The following is a 24272-nucleotide window of genomic DNA, read 5'->3' as shown; positions in this document are numbered from 1 at the left end:
CTGAGGATCACAGTTCAAAGCCAGCACACACAGTAAAGTCTATGAGACATTTTATCTCCAATTAACTACCAAAAATCCGGAAGTAGAAATGTGGCTCGAGTGACAGAGTTCAAGGAAAGTTCCCAGGGCCCTTAGTTTAAGCCCCAGGAATGGGACACACACACACACACACACACACACCCCTATCATAAGTCTAGATGTGATTGCACAGGACTATAGTCCTAACTAATTGGGTTGAATCACTTGAGCCCAGAAGTTCAAGACCAGCCTGGGCAACACTGCAAGACCCTGTCACAGATGGAGAGAAAGATAGAGAAGTCACCTTCAGGCTACAGCGGGTTAAGCTCTCTTCTTCAACATTATGGTAGCCTTGGTAGGTTAGAAGTTGTTAGATATCACTGGATGCTAGAAGCCTGGAAAGGCTTCTTGTAGACAAGCCCATCTAAGCTTCATTGCATTATTTCTGTGAAAACAAGAGGATCGTTTGCTTCAGCCTATTTATTAGTTTATTTTTGCAGTACTGGGGCTTGAACTAAGGATGTCATGTTTACCCCCCAGGCAAACTAGGCTCCCAGCCCAAAATTTTTCTAAGCCCCTGAGACTTGGAGGTTGATTTGTTACAAGAACATAACCACACTTAAACTGACCAAAACAATGAGTGACAATGATAATGAGGGAATTATCAGTTTCCTAACTTACTGCAAGAGTGTAACACTTCTATGTGTAACACTACTTAAAACTCAGTCAATACTAAGAAACACTAGAGGGCACAACTGAGTTGCAAGAAACTGTGTAACAGAAAGATGTGTAAGGAAAATTAGGAGCGTGGAAAACAATTGCTTTCTCTCTAAGTAACCTACATACTTTTTCCCCCTTTCCAACAATTAAAATAGATGTCTCATTTTAATATGACATCAATTTTCTAAAAATATATAATAAAGCATATCCATTTCCAAACATGAACACTGCCAAGGGAAAACTGATGGAGGTGTTCTCCCTGTAAGAAACTGTTTTGCTTTCTATCTTAGCTTTGTTTTCGCCTTGGCTGTTCCTGTCCGCCAGCCAAGACTGCTCAGAAGTGAAAATCGCTGGGCTTTCTCGCCGGGTCACTTGGAAAAGCTGAGGTTTCTACGGTTTCCTTGTTCTGAGAGGTGACCAGATGTTCCCAGCATCAAGCTGTTACAGGAAGCTCCCCACCCACTCCAAATGGCGAGCTGCTGTTCTCTGCAGACTTCCCTTTCCCGTTTCCTTTTTCCCCTCTTTCTAATTTTTTTTCTTCAAAGTCTATTCAAAGGCTGCAGCCAAAACTATCTTCTCCTATTGTGGTCCTCATGACATCACCCCCTATCCTGCCTCCCTCACTGGCTTCGGGGCAGCTGGTCAAAGTTTGCCTTTATTCCTGTGGACTGCCTCTGCTCGTTTTCCTATTACTTATTATTGCTCAATTCTCACCAATTGTCCTCCCGTTTTCTGGTGTTCATTTGTTTCCGGATTTTAGGGTTTTTTTTTGTTATTGTTTTTGTCTTAAAATTTTCTGAGACAAAAACATCCCCCATTCTTGCAAATAACCCCTTACATGGACTGCTGCCAGAAAAGGTGTTTTTTTTTTTCTTTTGAGCTGGTACTGGGGCTTGAACTCAAGGGCCAAAACTCCACTTCTGGATTTTTGCTGTTTAGAGATAGATGTTTCCTTCCCAGGCTAGCTTTGAACGGGGATCCTTAGATCTCAGCTTCCTGAGTAGCTAAGATCACAGCACCCAGCTATTATATTGTGTGTGTGTGTGTGTGTGTGTGTGTGTGTGTGTGTGTGTGTGTGTGTATGCATACACACATACCAGTACTGGGGCTGGTACCAATACCTGTGCCCTGTCTTTTAGCTATCGGCTCAACGTTAGCATTCTACCACTTGAGCCACAGCTCCAGTTCCAGTTTTTTAGTGATCAATTTGAGATACGAGTCCATGGACTTTTCTGCCTGGGCTGGCTTGAATCACAATCCTCAGATCTCAGCCTCCTGAGTAGCTAGGATTCAACGTGAGCCATTAGCACCAGGTTTAGTTACATTCTTAAGACTCACTTTCCTCATCTTGAAAATTCATGTTTGAATTTCAGTCTCTTTCTGGTTGACATAGATTTCAAAAGATGTTTGTCATACATTTTTCTTCCTCCTTCCCCTCCCCCCTTTTTTCTCTGGTTTCATGGCTTGAACTTATTGCCTCTAGCTCAGTGTGTGTGTGTGTGTGTGTGTGTGTGTGTGTGTGTTTGAACTCAGGGCTTGGTACTATCACTATTACTTTCTCATTTAAGGTTGAAGCTCTACCACTTGAACTACAGCTCCACTTCTAGTTCACTCAGGTTTCTTGTTCACGGCCTTCCCAATTGACCTATGCTTCCAATCTGGCTTTTTTTTTTTTTTTTAATTGTAGAGTCTCATGGATTTTTCTGCCTGGGTTGGCTTCAAATTGTAATCCTCCAGGACTCAGCCTCCCAAATAGCTAGAATGATGCATGAGCCACCGGTAACTGGCTCAAATAGGATAATTCTGACTTACAGAATTTCTTATCTCCTTAATACCTAAATTCAATAATTCATTGGTGTTAGGAATTAATAGTACTAGTAATTTGCCTGGCACTTGTAAATTGTAAAATCAATGGTACTTGCTTAGGAAAGAAATAAGTGACCAGAATGTCCCCACATGGCTAAGTGACTACGTTTTTCATACTGGTAGGCCTTAATTCCTACTTGCTACAGGTTCTATAGAATGCGTTCTTCTTATATCTGAGAGAAAACTATGACCTGGTATCTCCAGTTCGTTTCTCATTTCATGTTCTATACAAGTGTTTTTCTTTTATATCATGAATGTTCTTTGGAGGTGCTTTCCATTGCTTCAGTTGAAAGATTATGGAGGAAAATAAGAAAAAATTCCGCCAGGGGTTTCCATTCCTCTTTTCTATTCCTCTCTAAATTCCAGGATGAATTTGCAAATTCCAGCTGAATAGCTACATTGTTCCTGATCTATTCAGCATTAGCAGCTGGACTTATTATCAGAAAGAAAATAATGTAAGGCTGGAAATGTATCTCAAAGGTAGAGCATGCATTCACATCTGAAAGGCCCTAGGTTCAATCTCTAGCACAGATTTTTTTTTTTGTCTTTTCTTTTTTGGTACTGGGGATCGAACCCAGGACGTTGCACTTGCTAGGCAAGCGCTTTACCACTGAGCTACATCCCAGCCCTTTTTTTTTTTTTAAAGGAAATAATGGGCTGGGTAGGTGGCTCAGTAGTACAGTGCTTGCCTTACATGCATGAGGTCCTGGGTTCAATTCCTCAGTACCACATAAGCAGAAAAAGCCAGAAATGGCACTGTGGCTTAACTGGTAAGAGTGGTAGCCTTGAGCTGAAGAGCGGAGGGACAGCGCCCAGGCCCAGAGTTCAGGCCCTATGGCTGACAAAAAAAATAATAATAAAAGGAAATAATATGAAACATTTGTATTTGATGTCTAAACGTAAGTTAAATATTCAAGATTCAAGCTGAATCAAAGGCAGAAAAAAACTAAATCTTTTCAGTTAGACTCACCTAGACTTATCTAGATGTTTTATAATAGTATAGATCCCCTCACAGACTAAAGCTAAGGAATGAAAATGTCTAGATAAATATCTTACATGCATTGAAATAACTGAAGCAAGGTAAAGCCCATAAAATGCACACAGGCAGGTGCTGATGGCTCTCATCTGTAATCCTAATCAGAAGGCTGAGGCCTGAGGATCAAGGTTCAAAGCTAGCTGAGGCAGGAAGGTCTCTGAGACTCTTATCTTCAACTAAGCACCAACAAAAAACTGGAAGTGGAGCTGTGACTCAAGCGGTAAAGCACTAGCTGTGAGCACAAAAGCTTAGGGACAGTGCCGAGGCCCTCAATTGAAACCTCAAAACTGGCACCAAAAAAAGAAAAATCACACGTGTGGTTATATGTATGAGTTGGGGGTAATGATAAGGAGCCATGTAATAGGGAGGCCCGCTAGGTTTGGCTCAGAGAAATGATATCGTTGAAGCTGGATCTTGGAAGATCCAATTAATTTACACTAAGTTGGAGTACAAAAGGAGGAGGAAGGGGAGGAGGAACAGGAAAACTGATAAGGAAGATGACAAAGAAGAGAAAAAGGAGACCGGGAGGTAGTAAAAACTAATTTAAATTCTTTAACGTATAAAAGCAGACACATCTGAGTCAACATTGATCAACTGAATTTCCAATTTTTATGTTTTTTAGTTCATTCTTGTGGTACTGGGGTTTTAAACATAATTGCTAGACAGGCACTCTACCATTTAAGTTACAGCTCTATCCCTTTTTTGCTTTTAGTTATCTTTCAGGTAGGGTACTGAGGTTTTTGCTCAGGATGGGCCTCCGACACTATTGGCCTTCTGCATAGCTGGGATTATACATGCACAAGACACCACACCTGTCTTAGTAGTTGAGATGAGGCTTTCACTTTTTGCTCAGGCTGGCCTCAAATTGCAATCCTCCTAATTTCTGCCTCTCACATAACAGGAATTATAGTTGTGAGCCACCAAACCAGGCCTCACATTTTTACAGCCAGGAGATTAGAAGCTGCTTAAAGAGTCTTACATCAAAATTTTTGCTTGTTGAATCATAGAAAAGAGTATAAGGGGTACACCAATGAATTCATCCATCATCCAAAAGAAGACAGGCTTCAAAGCATATTAAATGATAAATTAAATATTAAATAATAAGTAAGGTATAGAACAACATATGGCATGTTACATTATCTTCCACCGTTCATCTATGTTCTGCATTGCATTTCTCAGGCATGCTGTGAACATCTGACTTCTTTGAAAGTAACTTAGAACAAGTCTGGTTTGAGAACAAATAGTGGACATGTTTATTTATGGTCAAATTCAGCTGCACTGATGCTGAAGGAAAAATATTGTCATTTTATATTTTGAGCCAGGCTTTCACTATGTAGCCTAAATTGGCCTCAGTCTTTCAATCTTTCTGCCTCAGCTTCCTTAGTGCTAGGATTACAAACATGTGCCACCACACCCAGCTCTTTTTCTGATGCTGAGGATAGAACCCAGAGTATTTCCTACTTACTGCATGGTAAGCAGAGCCATTCCCCTAGCCCAAAGAAATGTTCAAGTAACTGAAGCTTTGTTTTTCCTTAAGGGAGGATTGCTTAATACAGAGAGATCTCTTATTGGATCTTATTTATTTACTTACTTAGCTAGTCCTGGTACTTGAACTCAGGGCCTGGGCGCTGTCCCTGAGCCTTTTGTGCTCAAGGCTAGTGCTCTACCACTTGAGCCACTGCACCACTTCTGTCTGTTTCTAGGTAGTTTATTGGAGATAAGAGTCTCAGATTTTTCTGCTCAGGCTGACTTCGAACCATGATCCTCAGATCTTAGCCTCCTGAGTAGCTAGGTAAGATGTAACAGTAAGCGCTGGCTCTAAATTAACCATTTGAGCTCCATCACTCCCATTATATATTTTTTATCTTGTTATTAACTTCTCTTTTTCTTATTTTCCTTACAGGAAAGGATTATCATCATTTTTGGCTTCATAGTTTGTGTTGAGGATTGAGTTAACATATAGGAAACTCAGAATAGTATCTGATGCCAGATTCTGTGTTCAAATATTAGCAGCAACTTTACAAGATCCAGCTTAGAATTTGCTACTTCCAAACTGAACACATAAACTGACTATATGGTATAGACGGGGAAATTTACATATCAGCTAGTATACTGTATTTCTAAATTTTTGACTTTGACCTAGAGTGGAAATTGTCATTTTACTTTATATCATTACTCAGTATGTATACATATACAAGGGAAACAGTTTTGCAAAGTGCTACTTAGCATATGCAATGTAGTTTGATCTTTAAAAAAAATGCTAAGCACTGGTGGCTCATACCTGTGATTCTAGCTACTCAGGAGGCTGAGATCTGAGGATCACAGTTCAAAGCCATCCCAGACAGGAAAATCCCTGAGACTCTTATCTCCAATTAACCACCAGAAAACTGGAAGTGGTGCTGTGGCTCAAGTGGTAGAGTGCTCGCCTTGAGCTGAAGAACTCAGGAACAGCACCCAGGCCCAGAGTTCAAGCCCCATGACTGACCAAAAAAAAAAAACAAAAAAAAACAAACGATTTTAGTTACCACTTACCACTCAGTTGATTTTCTTTCATTCACTAAGGAACAGCAATCCACAGTTCAAAAACTATCTGTTTCACATAATCTCTTCACTTTTGAGTGGAGGAAACTGAAACCCTAAGAACTAGGAATTCCCAATGATTACAGAACTGGAGGTGTCACATAGCTACAAACCAGCATTCAATACTGGGACTAGAATGTTTTCGAATTATAATTTATATTCAGTAAAAGTCACCTTTTAAAGTATATGGTTGAGTGGATTTTTTATTTTGTATGTTCACAAAGCTGTGGTAATTCCAGAATATTTTCATCACTCCAAAAGAAACCCTATCATTATTAATAGTGGAACCAAAATTTATATTTTTTTCCAAAATTTATATTTTATTCAGAGTCCACAGATCTTTGCATTGTCACAGCTTTCCTTTTGAGAATATCCAAACTGATTATCTTAAAGTAAATAAAGCTTAGTGTTCACCTATCTAAACATTTAAATTTATCAATGACTTGCTATGACTTGCATAGTTCTGTTATTAACCACTTCATAATTTAATATAAAATTTGTAGTGTTTGGTCCTGTTTCCGTCCTGCCCCCAAATATCTCCTAGATTCTTGAGCATTCATGGCAGACACTTAGGAACTGGTCCTATGTACTCTACACAGACTCAGGAAATGCTTTGTTCTTTGGATGAACAGCACATCATCTTAAAGGAAATGGCACTGGGCATTTTTACACAGAATATAAAGAGAAAAGCTTAAAGAAGTTGTTTGTTCTGGATCCTTTCATAAAAGGTTTTTTGTTTTGTTCTCCCCACCCCCTATTTTAAGGTTTTCACATAAAATCCACAACTAGACAACAAAGATCCCTAAGAGGCTTTAGGAGAACCTAAATTTTTTTGAACAAGAATTGAAATATATTTTAAATTCACTCATCATATCATAAAATTTTCCAGGTTATGGCTTTCAAAACATCCATTCCTTAGTTTTATGCTTTGCTTCTATTTTAATGTGTTAGAAGTAATCTTACATAAAACAAGCACATTTAGGTTATTTAAATAGCATTCTCTAAGCTGTGAAAATCCAAGATTCACTTTGAATCTTCAATTCATGGTGGTTGATTCTTTAGTAAACATAGTTTAGACAATTCTTTTTTTTTCATTTTATTTTATTTTTGTGAACATACTGTACAGAGGGGTTACAATTACATGGGCAGGATAATGCATACATTTCTTATCAAGCATTGCAGCCTCCTCCTTTGTTTACCCTTCACATCCCTTCCCAGAGTTTAGACAATTCTTAAGAACATTTACCTATGCAAATTCATCATCACAACTCAGGCTTGAATTTTATATATAAGCTCACTATAAAGAAAAGTTCAAGCCCCACAACCAACAACAACAACAAAAATAAAAGTAGTAGTAATAATAATAATATACATGCACTATTAGAGGGTAGCAATTTTAATTAAAAAAATAAGAAAAAATCAAGTTAGGCATAAACTATCTCATCTCTAATAAAATTTTCTGCCAAGTTCACGCCTGTAATCCTAGCTATTCAGGAAGCTGAGATCTGAGGATCATGATTCAAAGTTAGCAGGAGCAGTCAAGTCTATGAGAATCTTATCTCCAACTAACCACTCAAAAACCAGAAGTGGAGCTCTGGCTTAAAGTGGTATCCTTGAGCAAAAAAGCACAGCAACAGTGCCCAGGCCTTGAGTTCAAGTGCCAAGACAGACAAAAACAAACAAACCTTCCTCTAGAAATAAAGAATATAAATAGTCTTTGAAATTCTACTAATTTTACACTCCTTCTATTGTGATTCTACTAATATTTACATTACTCATTCCACTAGTTATCTTGTTTCACTAAGTTTGTAAGGTCACTAGATCACTTTTAACATAACATAGATCAATATATAGAGAATTTAGCAGGAAACACAAATATTTCATGAATAAATGATTTTTACAAATGTAAAAACCTTTACATCCTGTTGAGATAGCATTAACTCTACGCCTTTATCATTTAGTCTGAATGATAATTTGTCATGGAAGGGTTAGTTACCAAGATTCACAGGTTAAAATGTAAGCCTTAACACAGGTATTTTGCTTTTTTTTTTGTACATCCAGTCATTTATCAGATATTTGGCTCTGCTTTAGGAAGTATCAAAGGAAATTGGTAGGCTCCACAATACCATACTTAATACATGCTATTCTTTCTGAATTGACTCTTTTAGCTATCTTATTTATCTACATTTTTCCTAAGATATAAGATTGTTACACAAAGAATTTTCTCAGTTTATACAACCTCACATTTCCTTTTCTTTTTCTTTTTTTTCTGGGCCTGGGGCTTGAACTCAGGCCTGGGCACTGTCTTTGTATTCAAGGCTAGCGCTCTACCTCTTGAGCCACAGCATCTCTTCCAGCTTTTTCTGAATAGTTTATTGGAAATAAAAGTCTCATGGGCTTTCCTGTCTGGGCTGGCTTTGAATCACAATCCTTAGATCTCAGCCTCCTGAGTAGCTAGGATTATAGGCATGAACCACCAGTGCCCAGCTAAAACCTCACATTCCTTAGTTTGTGCATTAAACAAACAAAAAAAAATTAGAGCTGTGGCTCTTAGCTCAGACTGGCCTGGAATTCATTATGTACTCAAAGATGTTATCCAACTCCAGATCCTCCTACCTCCAATTTCTGAGTGTTGGGATTACAGGCATCTGCTACCACACCCTGTCTTAGTTATGCATGTCGAATTATAGTGGCAGTTTACCCATTTTGTTTATTTTAGAATTTGGAAGAATAATATTACTGTTTAACATAGTCATTGAAATAACATTAAAAAATAATTTATCAGAACAGGGAAAAGTAGTTTTTTTGCTCTCAGCAGAACATATTTTGTAACATCTTTTCTTATTGTAGTGAGTCTAAGGGTTCTTATCTGTAGAGACACTACTACCAGCCTCCAGGGTAATTATGAAGAGTTAATGAATGATGTAGATAAAGCATATGGCATATGATCAGGGCTTAATAAAAGACAATCATTGCTTTCTTTGCCATTGCTGTTTTAATTCTAATATCTGTATTGTGTATCTGACAAGATTCAGTCATTGACGTGAACTAAAACACATTTCACCAAAACATGATCCTGATGTTAAATATTTATTGTATATGTGGTTCTCTTATAATGTAGAAAAAATAGTATCAAGTAACAAAAGCCCTCTCATAGACAAATTGAAGAATAAATACTGTATGGCTACAAAATCTTTGCTGTAGTTTGCATGGAATAATAAGATCTAGTGAATCAGATTTAAGATTTTAGATGAAAAACAATGATCTAAACAGTAAAAAATGCCAAAAGTAGGTTTAACTAATAAAACAAGATTAAAACAAGGTTTACATGGATTTATCCCAAATGTTTATTTTTAAAGCCTGGCCATAGTATCACTTTGCAGAACATCTAATAATTAGAAGTGTCTTAACATCAGTCTTTTTATGCTTCATGATATGGTGTCTTTCAAGAGCTTGATTATATTTTCCTTTCTAAAGGTAATGGAGGTAAACATTCTAACTTCAATTTCTTGCCTTTAAGCAAAATTATATTCTACTTTTCATAACCAATTTGCAAATATTTCCAGTAAGTAGCAAGCTGGTAGCAATTTTATTGCGTTAAATTTTAGCCATTTTAGTTTGTTTAAATGCCAGAGACACTGACATTAGGACTACATACCAGATTAATATATCAGAACAGTATACGACAAACACTTGGTGATGGCTTTAGGAACTGCAAATAAAGGTTCTGGGAGGAAATTGCCAGCCTATAGCACAAATATGCCAAATAGTTTCCAACATATTTTAACTCCAGTGTTGGGGTGCACTGCTTGAATTTTGTTGAGACATCCTGAAGATGGAGCTAATGCTCTTGAAGAATGCACTATGCCATGCTCTAAGAGCCATTACTGCCACAAGTAGGCAGGAGGACGGCGTGACTTGTCAGCTCTCTTCTGGGTTCATTATCTCACCAGAGTTCAGTCTCAGCTTTGAGATTTTACCAAACATAATCACCCATAGCTGTGTGTCTGTTTCATCTTTCTTTATGAAAACTAGTTCCTCATCATGGCCCACTCTTGTTTTGTGCACATGGCACAAGTGTCCTCTTACAGTACCTCAATCGATTGTCAGCCATATAAGTAGCAGAAACTAAGTTGTGGTTCTTATTTGCAAAGAAAGAAATGGTTCTTATTTAAGCAGAAGATAATTTCATTGGAAAAAGTTCAGGCAATCAACAGGAGGATTAGAGGAGCAGGCTTGGACAGTAATCAAGGAAAGTAAGGCTGAGTCTAGATCCTACCATGGGGATGGAATGTTTACAATGCAGGTGTCATTGGCACTGGGCGCTACTACCACTAGATGCTCCTGCCATTGGTGTTCACCTTCTGCCACTAGACTCTCGACTCTACCACAGCCACCACAGCCACCAGAAGTAACACAAGACACCTTTGCATCATTCCCTCAAGATTTACCTGTAATCCAGAAGTTGAGGCAGAAAAAAAATGGAGTGTTCTAGGCCAGCCCAGGCCACACAACATATTTCAGCCAATCCTGTGTTCATGGCAAGGCCTTACAAATTAAACCTATCTGCAACCAACCAAACACCTTCAAATTCCAGGTTACAGCTTGGTATTAGTCACTCAGGTGTTCAGATCACAGGCTTATATTCTAGCTGTTAGTAGAGGATTCTCAGAAAAGTAGGTTACATAAATTGGATGAAGACAAGCCCTTTTTAGGGGCATCTCATCTATTGACGTATTTTGCTTGGCACAGTGCCTTTGGCAGGACTTTAAGTGTCCGTCTAGCTTTAAAATGCTACTAGAGAACAAAAATGCTACTAGGACTATGGAAGTTTGAAGCTGGTTTAAGTTTACCTAGTAGGAAAAGACAAAATGCATACCACACACTGTTGTTGGAATTGCGGTCCAGCCAGGACCTGTGGCTCATGCCTGTAATCCTAGCTACTCAGGAGGCTGAAACCAGAAGTGGTGCTGTGGCTCAAAGTGGTATTGCACTAGCTTTGAGGGAAAAAGCTCCAGGACAGAGCCCAGGCCCTGATTCAAGCCCCACAACTGAGGGGGGATAAAAAGACAGGTCAAACTGCAAGCGAACCAGAAAGAACTGCAATCAGAGAATAAGCCAAGAGATGAGCAAAGCAGATGCCAAAGCAAAGATTAGATTGCTAGAAACAAATGAGGGAGAGCAAGCACAAAATGCAGCTCAAAAGTTGTAGAAGTCGGGCTGGGAAGGTGGCTCAGTGGTAGAGCGCTTGCCTTGCATGCCTGAGGCCCTGGGCTCGATTCCTCAGCACCACATAAGTAAAAAGAAAAAAGCCGGAAGTGGCGCTGTGGCTTAAGTGGTAGAGCGCTAGCCTTGAGCTGAAGAGCTGAGGGACAGCGCCCAGGCTCAGAGTTCAGGCCCCACAACTGGACCAAAAAACAAAAAAAAAAAAAACAAAAAACCCCAAAAAGTTGTAGAAGTCAAAAAGTTAAAAAACTAGAGAAAGCAACCAAAGACAGTAAGACGCAGTATATTTACTGAAGCTCATGTAAGATTGCCAGTTGTGACTTCTATCCACTGCAGGATACATCCTTATAATTAATGTGGTTCTCTTAGATGGCCTTTGCCTCACTGAGAGGACAGGTAGTAAAAACTGTAACCTGTGAGCCCCAGTCCTCAAAGCAATGTCAAGAAATTGGTGAGTTAGTGCACTGCTTCATTGAGCTTAGAATTATGAGCCTAACACTCAAGAAATACTTTTCTTTGCCTAATCTTTCAAACTTTGGAAGGTTCCTTATCTTTGTCTAATTGGACTCAGGGGTGGCAAAACCAGGGTGAAAGGTAGTTTGACAGGCTTGATGGTTGGAATAATTGATAAGAAGCAACCTTGTGTGAGGCAGCAGGGGGACCAGGAAGAGAAAAATCACTATCTCAGCCTCAGGAAAGAAAGAGCAGCAGTGATTCACTCATTGACAGCAAGTGGAAGTTTATCCTAAACAAAACATTTCCTAGAAGAATCCGAGGTTCAAGGGTGATTATAAATGGACATCAGCTCAACTTCCACCCAGTCCTTCAAAGCTCTTGCCAAATAATTTAAGCACTAACAAATGAAAGCATCTCTTTGTAAGGACCTAACATAAATAAACTGTTTAACTTTATCCTAGCCTTCTTGTTTGGTTTTGTCTTTCAGGCCAACTTTCATAGGGGTTTCAGGACAGATCCCTTATCAATGCTCTTAATATAGAGTCCAGACCTCTTATTGCACAGCAGAGAAACAGACACAGCAGTCACTTGTTCATTTCACAATAAAGGGATTTTCAATTTAATTTTTTTTTTCTGTCAGTCTTGGGGCTTGAATTCAGGGCCTTGGCACTATCCCTGAGTTTTTTTGTTTTTGTTTTTCTCAAGACTAGTGCTCTACCACTTGGGCCACAGTTCTACTTCTGGCTTTTCTGGTGCTTAATTGGTTTGTTTGTTTTTGGGTCTGGTTCTGGGGCCTGAACTCTGGGCCTGGGCGCTGTCCCTCAGCTCTTCAGCTCAAGGCTAGCACTCTACCTCTTGAGCCACAGCACCACTTCTGGCTTTTTTTCTTTTTGCTTATGTGGTGCTAAGGAATCGAACCCAGGGCCTCAGGCATGTAAGGCAAGCACTCTACCACTGAGCCACCTTCCCAGCCCTTTGGTGCTTAATTGGAAATGAGAGTCTTATAGACTTTCTTCCTGGGGCTGGCTTTGAACCACAATCCTCAGCTCTCAGCCTCCTCATAAGCCACAGACACTAGTCAATAATTTTTATTATATCAATGAGACTTCCTAGATTTTGTTTTCTTATTTAAAAATTTTAAATATCTTTGGAGATAAATGAGTTATTAAATATAAGGTTGAAAACTTATCAGGTTATTTACAGACCAAAACTCAGTATTTGATATTAAATAGTCCAAAAAAAAAAGGTCAGGGACTGATGTAATAATAAAAAAAAAAGATTAAGAATAACCATGAGAGCAGGAAGCCAGTGGCTCATGCCTGTAATCCTAGCTACTCAAGAGGTTGAGATCTGGGGCTCATGATTGGAAGTAAAACGAGTCAAGAAAGTCCATGAGGCTCTTATCTCCAAGTTACCATCAAATAGCCAGAAGTGGAGCTGTGGCTCAAGTGTTAGAGGGCTAGCCTTGAGCAAGAGAGCTGAAGGTTAGCACCCAGGGCCTGAGTTCAAATCCCAGGATTGGCACACACACATATATTCACATACCAAAAAACAACAACCGAATGGAAAAAAAAATGAAGAAAAGTAAATTCAACAAGGCAGTATAAGGTATAACTTGTGAGCTTTCTGAGACTTTCTCAACTTTAAGTCTTCATAGCCAGGTACCAGTGACTCACACCTATAATCTTAACTACTCAGAAGGCTAAGATGCAAACATCTCTGTTCCAAGTCAGCCTGATGAAGACAAACCTGCAGACTCTGACCTTCAATTCACCAGAAAAACTGGGGCTTCTAATAAGGCTCAAGTGGTAGACCACAAATGCGGAGAGAGCTGGAGGCTTCGAGTTCAAGTCCCAGCATTTGTAGCCCCAGCATTTGTACCAATTAAAACAAAAAACAAAACCACCAGAACTACAAAGAGAACAAATTGGGATAAATTATTTTACTAGAATTTAGGAAAATAAAAATATTTATTTTACTTAGCAGTTCAGAAACCACAAGGACTTTTCATATGGATATAAGCCCCCTAAAATTTCAGAATTCAAGATACCCATGGCAAAATAAAGCTCATTCTGTGTCACGTGCGTGTTTTTGTTAACATGGAAGCCTATAGGGGACTTTGAGTTCATTTAATCAACTGAAGAAACATTTTTCTCTGAACCCTTCTGTGTATTTTCTCAAATTCCTAGAATACCAGAATACTGACAGATGATTGTGTCATAGCTTGTTTGTTGAAGATGACTCTGAATTTCACTAAAACCCACAAAGGAAACCAACAATCCCACATGAATACTCCGATAACCCCACCAAACAGGAAATAAAAAGTGAGGGGAGAAGCGGGGGGGGGGGACTCAGAGTGTGACAAAGCAGAAGTTAACTTTAGCACAACCGCAAGGGTCAGAACATCTCCACACCCCCCTCCTTTACCCCCATTCTCTTGTACCCTCCCTTTTTCGGCATGGAAAACAGGAGAGGTGCACAGGATCCAGTGGACCACCATTCTAGTTCGGGCTGCTCTACTTTGGGGCCCCCACAGCTGTCAAGCCCCAGTTGCCTCCCTGGAAGAGAGCCAGGATCCTCCATGACTACCCGGTGGCCAAGACAAGTCAAAGCCACCACTCCTGGGAGGGCTGCCAACAGAACTGCGCTTCAGCTCCCCTCCCTCCCGGCAAGGCTGGTTCGACCCACAAGTCAACAGGAAGCTCCCGGGGCAGGGACAGGATCCCGGCCTCGGAAGGAGGCCAGACTCCAGCGCTTCTGGACGGCGACCAGGGTGGTGAGGCGGCCGTGGGCGCCGCCTCCCCGGCCCCGGCGCCGCGAGCTGACAACCACCGACGGGCGACAAAGGGCGCGGAAGCAGAGCGCTCCGAGAGCCAGCACCCCAAATCCCCCGGACACCCGAAGCCCCGAGCCCTGGACGGCGGAGGAGCGCAGCGCCCCGGGCGGCGGGAGCCGCGCGCCCCACTCTCCCGCCGCGGCGCTCGCGGGCTGAGAGGCGCCTCCCCCACCACACACGCTCCCACGCCCCCACAGCCGGCGCCGCCTCGGGAGTACGCCCCGGACCCTGCCGCCATGTTGGGTCGGCACGAGTGACACCGCCTCGCAGCCGACCTCCCCCCCACCCCACCCCGGAGCGCAGAAGAGCCAGAAGGGCGCGCGGAGCGGCGGGAAGCGCCAAGCTGCCGAAGCCGGAAGGCGCTGGAGGCGCGCGCGCGCGCCGCATGAGTTCCGGTGAGCGGGCGTCCCGCGCAGGTAGCCGCAGCCCCCGCCCCGCCCTCGCTCGCGTCGCCCCCGCCCCGCCCTCGCGGAGGGCGCAGGGGGCGTGGCCTGTGGGAGGGGCGGGGCTTGGAGCTGCGGGGTGGGGGAACCCGGGAATTCCCTCCTCCTGAAGGAAGGCGTCCCGGGCCGGCTCCGCAGTCTTCCCTGCCGCCCGCCGCCCCTCGCCCCACGCCCCGCGCCCAGCGCCGAGGAGGTGGACGAGGTGGAGGAGGGAGAGCAGGAGGGCCTCGCGGGCGTCTCCTCCGCCCGCCGCCCCCTCTCCGTCCCCGCCGGAGGCGCGGCCACTGCGACCCATGCGAGCGCGGCCGGAGGGCAGGTAAGGACCCCGGGCGCGGCCCCGCGGGCGGGGACCGCCGACCCCGCTCCCGGCTGCGCTAGGCCCCGGCGCCGGGCACCGGGAAGACGACTCCGCGACCGTCTCTCCTCGCTGGCTCCGAGTCGGGAAGTTGGGGAGAAACTTCTCCCCTCCCCCGGCCCGGCGGGCGTGTCGCCTCTGTCCGCGTTACCTGCTCGCCCCTGCCGTGGTCCCCGCCCCAGCTCGGCTTCCCGGTCCCCGCCCGAGTCCGCCTGCGGGCTCGCGCCGTGTCCTTCGGGGCTTCGTGTGCCCACCCCACCCCCGACGAGGGGTGTGTGTGTGAGTGTGTGTGTGTCGGGGGGGGGGCTAGCCTTAATTTTTGGTCCCCGATCCCGAGCGGGGGGTCGAGGGGAGCGGCTCCTTTCCGCCCGTAGAGAGGACGGAGGTCCGCGGGCCGCCGGACTCCGGTGGCCACGGTACCGGGCTTGGGAGGACGAGGGCGCGGGGGCGAGCGGGGGAGCTCGGGGCAGCCCCGGGTTTGATTGAAAACCGCAACATGTTTAAAAGTTTTCCTTTGTTTTGCCTGGGGGTGGGGAGATCCACCCTTCCGCGGCCACTTGTTCGGTACCGGCTGCTCCACCTCCCCTTGGATTCGGTTTCTGTCTACATGTGTTCAAGGAAATTTGGTTTTAAAACTCGTGTGTGTGTGTGTGTGTGTGTGTGTGTGTTTTCTTGGTAATTGCTTCCAGCTTGTGCTTTATGGGGCAGAAGGCAGAGTTTTAAGAAGCTCTTGGAAAATCGTGTCTGGTTGGAGGGATGGCTTTAGTTTTTGTTTTGTGAGTGGGATGCGGCGTAGTTCAGCCTTGGTTATTTTCTGCAAAATTCATGGAACCAGTCATGCAATAACAGACAGTCTGATCACTTATAAGCCGTTAAATAAATGAGACGTCTTCTAGTAGCTCTAAAGCCTTCCCTCCATGCCATTTATTTTGTATGTCCTCTCATGGGGGTTTTCTCCTGGGTAGGATGTGTGCTGTGGTAGTATGTACATGCATTGTTGTGCTAAAAGTGTTTATTCTGTTAACTTCCTAAAGCTAAATTACACACTTAGGAAAATATTGCTAAATGTGGGTATGTGACTGCATTCACGGCAAAATACGTATTAAATCTAGTATATCAACCAACACAGTGCTTAGCACACAGCAGACAGGAAACATTTTGAATGGATAGATAATAAAGGAATGTCATGGCTCTTCTGTTCATCACATGTATTAATACATTATACTCTGAGACAAAGTTATGTTTCACCAAGGCCTATTTTTTTTCTTAAAATATGTGAGAACCCTGCCATATCTACATTGAGTTGTATCTGAATTTTTAGTCGCTCTTGAACCTCTGAAGAATTTACATGCTTGTTGACACAGAGGGTCCTGAATTTGAAAGAAAAAACCCAACCAATTGCTTTTGGTCGAAATCTTAAATACAAGACTGTTCATATACATGTTTCCAGGATAAAAGATAAAAGGCCTCTTAAAATATGTACTTAGCAGTAACTACCATAATGTTATAATAACTTTAATTTTCCAGTTAGTTTTGCTGACTTCATAAACCACAAAATTGACTCCTTTCAGTTCCACCGAAATGAAATTACAGCTTTAATCTACCTTCCTGGGATAGGTGGAATTTGTCTTATGGTCAAAGTATATATAATATTAATACATTGTTGGGAAAAAATGCCTAGTTCAGGAAATTCTGAACTGAAAAAAATCAGTTTACGCAAATAAAATTGTATTTTATTGTATGTAGTGGTAAAAGAATAACTATACTAAAGAAATAGCAGTGACCTGATATGAATGAAATACTACCAACCTAACTTGTTTATTCATGGTCCATTTGCATGGATTTTTAAGCTGTACATATTTTTATATGAGTAATTTTTGCTTAAAATACATAAGTTGGGCACTGGTGGCACAAGCCTGTGCTACAGCTACTCAGAAGGATGAGATCTGAGGATCACTGCTCAAAGCCAGCCTAGGCAGGACAGTCTGTGGGACTCTTATCTCCAACTAATCAGCAAAAAACAAGAAGCGGAGATAGAACAAGAGGTAGAACACCAGTTCTGAGTGAAAAAGTTAAGTGAGACCTTGACGCCCTGAGTTCAAGCTCTAGCACGCACGTGCACACACACACACACAAACAAAACACAACAAATATATTTAGTTCAATCTAGGAGTCATTTCAGTGGACATCTCTTATTAGTCTCATTAAGAAAGAAGCCTAGTCAAAAATTTTGAAAAGCTTTGTTAAGATTTGATGTCAAAGAATACAAACTTAGGTGGTAAGACTATATTAAGAAAAAAAAATCTGCAGGGAAGTGATTTCATTAAAAGATATGGTTGGAGGGAGAAGGCTGTGATTGCTACCTTGCTTCTGAAAGTGGTAGCAGGCAGGCCCCTCTCCCCATTTGTTTTTTAACCTACTTGTGATCCAGTGGATTTGGCCTTAGTGTATGTTGAATATCTCTTATGTGTGATTTCCTGTATATGAGTTTTCTTTTATGTGAAATTTTTCTTTAAAGAATGTTATGTGTAATGTATATGAGATTCTTTTTTTTTTATTGTGAAAATACCGTACAGAAGGGTTACAATTACATGGGCAAGGTAATGAGTGCATTTCTTATCAAGCATTATTGCCTCCTCCTTTGTTTCCCCTTCCCATCCTTTCCCATCTTCCCTCCTTCCCCCCCCCCCTCCACATGAGATTCTTGGATCAAGAATTTAGTGTTTGGTGATTGGCTTTAGAACATTGACTGGGCTCTACTTTGCCATTAGGATTAGATGTATTAAATCCTAATTTTCATATATCAGTGCATATAACTACATTGACAATAATTAGAGAATTTCAGAAAGATATTTGCAATAAAGTTCTGGGTTCTTTTAGGATGCTAATTATTTGACTATTTTGAGAGAAGACACTAGGTTTTACTCATTTTAAATGTTGTAAGTGAAAAATAATCAAAATACATTTTTAAATGAATAGATACCATTGTATTACCAAATACTCTTTTTCAGAAAATTAGGTAATGTATCAACACAGCTTTTTGACATCAGAGGAGTAATTTTTTACTTTTATCTATTTTCAGTTTTCTAGAGCAGAATGCTTTTAAATTAATAAATTCAGCCTTAGACTTGACATTCTTAAGGTTATCATGAAATTCTGTGAAAAATGTTGTCAATACTTAAATTTTATGAAAATGTTCATCAGCTCAAGGAAAATACACATCTTTCTTCAATGGTTTTGTTTCAGAAGGAAGAAATGACAGTATGATGTTAAGAGTATGTTACTTTTCTTGTTTTGTGTAATGGCTTCTGCTTTAGCTGTTGATGTTTGTTACTGCTTTGCATTGTTGTGAGGGAGCACTGAAGAAGAGATCATATCTGTGCCAAATTCTTATATCACAGGAACTTTGTCATGTTGTAAAGGTGGTGTTTGTGGAGCCAGCTTGGTTGTGTATATATTTACAGGAAGTTTTAGTAAGATTTTCCATTGTTCATGGTATAGGTCACCTTCAGTTCATGTTTAAACAGGTTTTAATATAAATAAATGTCCTCTACCAATGTATAACTGCTTTTCTTTAAAGGAAATAATCTGTTCATATTACCAGTAGTGTGTGTAGCAGTTTGTGTATGGCTACGTAGAGTGTATATTATCTCTTTTCTTCCTCTCAGCTGCTCCACTGCCACAATTAGTCTGAGTATTGCTCAGCCGCAGCTGCTGGGTGATTATGAACCATCGAGCTCCTGTCTAAACTCAGAGGCAGATTTAGCAAAAGGAGCTATAGTAACAGCAGAGAGTGAGAGAAAAGAGCTAGCATTGCTGCCAATATCATTTTAACATGTCTGTATGCCAGAGGATTGCTGGCGGCAGCAGTACTACTGTTGTCTTGAAGCTGGCAGACTTGATGGCAATATATCCTAGTTTGAATTGGGTTTGCCTTTAAGATCTTGAAGGCCACTCTGTGGAAGATGGAGAATCCTGTAGTTTCAGCATAATGTACTGAGTTGCGGGTGGGCTGAATTACAAGCCTCAGTGTTTCAACTTCTTCCCAGCCCCAGGTAACACTGCCCTTCTGTTTCCTGTTTGAGTGTACAGTCAGATATGACACTAAAGGTTCCCTAAAGCCTATACCATTTATTTCATTCTACTTTAAGCTGGGATTCTTTTTTTTTTTTTGTCGGTCATGGAGCTTGAACACTGGGCCTGGGCACTGTCCCTGCGCTCTTCAGCTCAAGGCGAGTGCTCTACCTCTGGAGCCACTGCGCCACATCCGGTTTTCAAGTGATTTATTAGAGATTAAGAGTTTCACGGACTTTCCCGTCCAGGCTGGCTTTGAACCACAGTCCTCAGATCTCAGCCGTCTGAGTAGCTAGGATTACAGGCGGGAGGCATCGGCACCTGGCTGGGATTCTTTTTTTAAAAAACTTTTTAGCTGTATTTTTTTTTGGTACTGGGGATCAACCCAGGATGGTACACTTGCTAGAGCACTTTGCCATTGAGCTACATCCCAGTCCTAAGCTGGGATTTTTTTGGGGTGTGTGTGTAATAGTTTTAAACACAAACTATGGGTGTCTACATGAAATTTAAATGGAAAAATATTTAACTAAAATTATACATAAGCATACTAAAAAGCCTTAAAAAAAAGTGAAGTAATTCAGATATTGACCAAAGAAATCAAGTGTGACTGTATTAATATAAAATAGAGTGTAGATCCAAAACAGTAACTAGACAAGGACATTCTAAGCTGGGATTCTTAACAAAAACAGCTGTTACTCTTTGGAGAGTGTCAGAATTGCTAATAAGGAATTTCTTTGGACTTCCTACTTTATCACAGAAAGACCCCCAAGAGACTTGATATTTCTAGAATCAGTACATACAGCATAACTTATCCCTGTTGCCTGAATTTTTCAACTAGAAATCCTAAACTTTTTCCTTTTTTTTTCTTTTCTTATTTCTTGTGTTTGAAAAGATGAATATCAACAAATGTAGATAGTAGCTTAATAGTGGCATGCCTATAATCCCACATACTGAAGAGGAAGCTGAGGCTGGAGTATTGTTCAAGGCCAGCCTGGGCAATATATCAAGCCCTTGTCTCAGAAACAAAACAAACAAACAAAGCACATTATTAGCTATATATGGCAATCCCCAGACTAGAAGGTGCCATGGGCAAATTTTGCTGCTTCCGAAATGCTGCATGTTCAGTTCATAAACATGCCAAGCAAATAGCAGTAGCATGTATGCTGTCTTTTACCTCTGTCTCTGAAAATTGAGGGAAAGTTCCCTTTGCTCATCCTGGCTATACTTGGTGGGTTTAGAGTTTGGCTAATTTAGAATGGGGTCTAGAGAGTGCTCAAAACTCATAACAGGAAGGAAGGAAGGAAGAGGTATAAAAAGACTATAAAATTGAGTATTATCAAGTACATATTGGGCCCACATACTTGGTAAGATCCTAGTGAGATGATGAAATTCCTTCTCCAATTCCTATGACAAAGCACATTCTTCCTGCAATTATTTCTTTCCATGATTGTCATTCTTAATACAGTTGCACTGTGGCAAGGAGCTGTTGCATATTAATACTTGAGAATAGCCCCTAGCACAATAAAGACTTAAGTAAATTTTGAATTATATATAGGAATGTGGTTCTGTGTATAGTTATAAGGCTTTTATAGCTACAGACTTTTTTTACATGCAACAATTAATATTTCTTTCCTAAAATTTAATAAAAACAAGCTTAGTGCTTTCTCATAGATTAAAATTAAATTCTTAAACTGTTTTTACTCACAAAGTTTTGTTATAGAAGATGATTTTATAACAGTTTAAAAAAGTCTTGCAGATGTGAAATAAAGATCATTTTTATATTTCTAACATAAAGTCTCAGTGTGTTAATTGAATTTAAACTAGTTGAATTTAAACTTGAATTTAAACTAATCTAGGAAAGTTTATTTTACTTTTTTTTGGGGGGGGAGGGTTGGTTGGGCCTGGGCTCTATCCTCAGCTCAGCTCAAGGCTAGCACCCTACCATTTGATCCACAGCACCACTTCTGGCTTTTTCTGCTTATGTGGTGCTGAGGAATTGAACCCAGGACCCCATTCATGCAAGGCAAGCACTTTATCACTGAGCCACCTTCCCAGCCTGGAAAGTTTATTTTAAAGGAGTACGTTTTACTATTTTGGTGAATATAGAAACTTAAGTTCCAGAAAAAATACTGTACATTTTCTGAAATAGATTTGATAATATTTTAGGTTAATAGTGACAATCTTATAACAATGTTTGTATCTGTGTAGGACAAAAAGAAGAAGGTCTCATTTTCTTGCTGTAATGCATGTGAAGGAATGCATAGTTCATCAGACCCATTATCTGGGTTACTCGGGGAAGAGTGCAGACAGGAAGTCTGCAGAAGTTTCAGACCACTGAAACTTCAGGATTATCTGGTTTTCAGTCTCTGTTCCAAACAATACATAGACTCTAGGTTTTTCAAGCTGACTACAAAGGCTACTCACTTTCTGATGGCTTTTGTCTTCCAGTTACTTAGCATTAAGTAGACTTTGGAGTTAAGTGGAGAAAATTGGTAGTTATTGTATATAAGTAAATACTTAAAATTGTTCCATACCAAGTTTACTGTTTTCTACTTTTGTCCTAATGTGATTCGTCTTTTTTTATTGAGATTAAGTGATTACATAAATTTCACATATTTCACAGTATTGTGGAATAGTGATACTTCGTTAAAGTCACAAACACATTTTAACCTTCACAAGGCAAATTGTCATTATCATGGTCTATAAAGTTTGTGAATTCTATGAGCTTTGACAATACAATTATTTCTCCCACATCAGGTGATAGTTACATTTCTTTCCTTTTGCTTAGTATAAGCTGTTCCCTCTTTCCCTCTCATTTCTCCCTTCCCATCGCTGTCTTTGGGTTGCTTAGTTCATTTTCATCTATGTCCAGTGCAGCTGATGAGCCTTTCTGTTGTATGTTTTCCTGTTTCCAGCTGATTCTGTGTCCTCCTCCTAGCTTCCCTCTGTTGCGCGCGCGCACACACACACACACATATATATATGTACATAAGTACATATATATAAATATATACACACACACACCTTATGTGGTCAAGAACATGGAGTCATTTAGCGATAATATGACAAAATGAGTGGCAGTCCTTTGTTTCTCAAGTCCTGTTTACTTTGTCATATCTCCTTGCATTTTGGCTTTCACATCTGCATATCAGGGAGACCATATGCCTTTTGTCTCTTGCTCTTGGCTTACCTCACTCAAAATCATTTGCTATAGTTCCACCCATTTCCTTGCAAATACTATTATTTTGTCCTTTCTAATGGCTGCATAATATTCCTTTGTATGTAGGTACCACAGTTTTTGGATCCACTCATCAGTAGTGGGGCATTTGGGTTGTTTCCATATCTTGGCTGTTGTGAACAGTGCTGCAATGAACATGGAGGTGCATGTGTCCTTGTATCCTGGTTCCTGTTGTTCAGGGTAGATGTAGGAGTGGTATGGCTGGGTCATAGGGGAGGTCTATATTTAGCTTTCTGAGGTACCTCCAGACTGCTTTCCAAAGTGGTTGTATTAGTACACATATGTGATTAGTTTTTTAAAGATAAGGCTACTTTAAAAATAAGAGCAATCAGGCATTTGAAAAGGAGCAGAGAAGAATGAGATAGTAGAAGACAGAATTTTAATTTTGCTTTTGACAACAGGGAACTATGTAGCCTTGGTCAATTCAGAAAAATTCTTATGTCATTTGAAAGGGGTAATTGGGCCGGATAGGGTCATAACCCTACTCCCCTTTCTGGTGCTGGGGAGTAAACTCAAGACTTCATTTAAGTTTTAGGTGGTTTTGGTTTTGGCTTTGGCTTTGATTTTGGTCGGGGCTTGAACTGTGTGGGCCTGGGCACTCTGGGCTTTTGTACTCAAGACTGGTGCTCTACCACTTGAGCTACAGCTCCACTTCTGGCTTTTTGCTGATTAATTCGAGCTAAGATTTTCACTGACTTTCCTGCCCAAGCTCGCTTCAAACCCCAGTCCTCAGATCTTAGCCTCCTGAATAGATAAGATTGCAGGCATGAACCACCGGCACCCAGCTAGAAAAAAAAAACTTTTTTTTCGGTTTTTGGGCTTGAACTCAGGGTCTGGGTGCTGTCCTAAGCCTCTTTGTGTTTGAGCTCTTGAGCCACAGTGTCACTTTGGGTTTTAAGTGGTTAATTCGAGTTAAGAGTCTCACTGGGACTTTTCTGCCTTGGCTGGCTTCAAACTGAAATGCTCAGATCTCAGCCTCCTGAGTAACGAGGATTACAGACATGAGCCCCCAGCACCTGGCTCTGGCTAGAATTTATGTGCAGTAAAATTAGATGTCAAATAAGTAAAGATTAAAATGAAGAACTCACCATTAATTTGGTACTGAACTTCATCAAACAAATACAGTGTTATTCATTCAGTGAACATTTATTAACATGATCATGTGACAAAAACTATGCTAATTTTGATATTAGAAGGATGCTTGCAGCATGATGCTGCTCTCTAGGAATCCACATTGTATAGAATTGACTAATTATGAGGCCATTATATATATATATTTTTTTTTTGGGGGGGTGTCCAGTTGTGGGGCCTGAACTCTGGGCCTGGGAACTGTCCCTCAGCTCTTCAGCTCCAGGCTAGCGCTCTACCACTTGAGCCACAGCGCCACTTCTGGCTTTTTTCTTTTTGCTTATGTGGTGCTGAGG

General features: G+C 41.0%; 1 protein-coding gene across 1 annotated transcript in view; it reads left to right on the top strand.

The window, feature by feature from the left end:
• Positions 1-15331: 15331 nt before the first annotated feature.
• Yes1 (YES proto-oncogene 1, Src family tyrosine kinase) overlaps positions 15332-24272 on the top strand; it is a 71659-nt gene continuing 62718 nt past the window's right edge. The window contains exon 1 of the mRNA XM_013014936.1: positions 15332-15497. The gene's annotated coding sequence lies outside the window, so the exon portion shown is untranslated. The remainder of the gene's footprint in view (positions 15498-24272) is intronic.

The sequence above is a fragment of the Dipodomys ordii genome, unplaced genomic scaffold (assembly GCF_000151885.1).
Source record: "Dipodomys ordii isolate 6190 unplaced genomic scaffold, Dord_2.0 Scaffold25, whole genome shotgun sequence".
In the NCBI taxonomy this organism is placed as follows: domain Eukaryota; kingdom Metazoa; phylum Chordata; class Mammalia; order Rodentia; family Heteromyidae; genus Dipodomys; species Dipodomys ordii.
Note: the sequence above shows the minus strand (reverse complement) of the source record. Positions and strands in the feature narration are given on the sequence as shown.